This window comes from Rutidosis leptorrhynchoides, chromosome 8 (assembly GCF_046630445.1).
Source record: "Rutidosis leptorrhynchoides isolate AG116_Rl617_1_P2 chromosome 8, CSIRO_AGI_Rlap_v1, whole genome shotgun sequence".
Taxonomy (NCBI): domain Eukaryota; kingdom Viridiplantae; phylum Streptophyta; class Magnoliopsida; order Asterales; family Asteraceae; genus Rutidosis; species Rutidosis leptorrhynchoides.
The window spans coordinates 65654846-65657548 of NC_092340.1; positions in this window are offsets into that span (position 1 = coordinate 65654846).

The window sequence follows — 2703 nt, forward strand, 5'->3', positions numbered from 1 at the left end:
CCATTTTTTTTTTGCTCGAATTTCACCAAAATTGCTCGAATTTCTTAATTTTTGCTCTCCCGTCAACTTTTTTTGCTCGAATTTCACAAAAATTGCTCGAATTTCACAAAAATTGCTCGAATTTCACTAAAATTGCTCGAATTTCACCAAAATTGTTCTAATTGGAGTTCTCAGGTTCTCACACATGCTGAGTTCTCACTGGATCCCCTCCCTATATATATATATATATATATATATATATATATATATATATATATATATATATATATATATATATATATATATATAAGATCGTAAAGATCCGATGGTACATACAAACGACAATGATTGAAACTGTAAGGGCTCGCTCTGATCATCCTACAAACATTGGACGAAAACATTGATTGAAAGAGAGCGGTCACATTGAAAATGTAATGAGACTACAAATGTATAACCACCAAACCTAAATCTAAACACTACATAACACCATTTTTTTTTTTCTCAGCATTTAAAGGTATTTTCTACTTTTACCTTCATCTTCATTTATATCACCATCAAAAATAATAAACCTAATCTCCAACTTCATCTTCTATTTTATTTAAATATCAAACCCAAATTTTTTATTTTTCAATTAAATTTAAAATATATTAACCAACCTTCAATAATTAAACTACCAATAATCATAAGCCCTAATTTCGTAATCACTAATATTATGTATCCATTAACAATTTTATACAAGGCTTGTTTGTAATAACTAACAGGAAAATTAATACATGGCTTGTAGTTCGTAACTGACTCGTGAAACAACACTGCCATTAACACCTAATTTATTAATCACTAATTTTTGTAGCTGTGTTTCATTGTTTAACTTCTTTTCGGTACTGTATGGCTACTCTTCTTGCTTCACAAATTTTGGTACTCTGCGCCACAAATTGCTTCTCCATTTCTTCTTTTAGACCTGGATCAACCTTCTCACAATTTGGATTTTAAGTAACAACATCTACAGATGGTTTATTAGGATAGAATCTTTAGAACTTAAATGAGGTAGACGGTAATTTCACATAATTACTCTCTCTTATATACTAAACTAGTTAAAGTGACCCATAAAAATAAGGGTTTGTTAAAGGAAAATAGTGTTATAAGTAGTGTAATATTCATGAATGTATTTTGTAAATATTTGGTATCTACCTATGTTTTCATATTTCAGAACAAATAAAGTGTGATTATCTTTCATAACTAATAAAATCCTACTATAAAAATTGATGCTAAACCTTTAAAAGGAAACAAATTTAAAACAATTTTAGAATTTGCAGCAACATCATAAGGGTAATCAACTATCAGTTACATTACATATTGAAAAACAAAAATTGAAACGAAAGTTTAGGAGCATTGCCATAGAAGAATGTACTTAAATGAACCTAAAGCAACTATACTAAACGAAGTACATTCTTCGATTTTTCTATATACAAACCCACACTAATCAACACCCAATATAATTAAGAATGATGAACTACATTAACATGCTACATCAGCGCTCCAAATAAATTTCGGGTAACTGTGAACTCCCAAATTTAGTCTAAGATCAGGCCCAAACTACTCCAAACAACTACTCAATATTACTATGTTCACGGTATTTTGGTTCATGTCTATCTATAACAATATTCACACACAATTCACAACTTCCAAGAGCTTAAAAATTTGTAAAAATCTTTTACATTAATGGTATTAAACAAAAAACGTCCATCTCAAGCCGGTTAAATCTTTCCTTATGTGGATGTTATTGTTGCATTTTGTTTCTTGTGATTTAGGTTATTTAGCTTTGATCTTGTTGTAGTAGTTTGGATCATTTTATGTTTCGTTCTCGATAACGTTGGGCTCGGTTCGAGTTAGCTAGTATTTAGGTTGGTTAAGTTCGTTTTCCTTTTTCGAGCCCCTCCGTTGTTTGCGTGTAATGGTTTGAGGGATTTCATCTATTTGATGAATGTTCCTTTATTTTAATAGTTATCGGGGAAAGTATGCTGTGCAGGATGATGTGGAACATGCTGCATCACAATAGTGGCAACTTAAGAGCGCAAAATGCGTAAAAAAGTAGTCACAAATTTAGGTAAAATAAAGTATTAGGTAACCATCTTTTTAACCTTACAAATGTAACCAACCAAAATATGCTCTACCAAAACACTCTACCAAAACAGAAATCAGATTAAAGCTCTTAACCTTTGTAAATGTAAGTTGCACTCTAAACAAAGAAAAAGATTAAAAAGAAAAATGAGATACATGAGCTATCCACATTAGAAACCCAAAACTACCACAAAAATGATAAATCGTATAACATTAGAGAAATGGGTCGCATTTGATTATTTGAAGAACTAAATAGTAAAAAAAAAAAAAAAAAAAAAAAAAATTGGATAATAACTATGTATTAGTATTATAACAAAATAAGTGTATAGCTATGAATGTAAAAAAACAGCCAACAAAAGTAGTAAAACAACAAATGAACACACAAAATGCTTATAACCCATAGTCATTATCAACTTAGAACTCAAAACACTATCTTTCAACCTTTACAACTTAAGGATGCTTGATGAAGTGGCAGGGTGGCACGTAAATCATGTAAAAGTTAGTTAAATTCTAATCAAGCGACATAATCACATAAAGAGAGAAGGTAAACCATCATCTAACTTAAAAGTTAGTAGTACCGTGAAATTATATTGCTTTGGAACATTT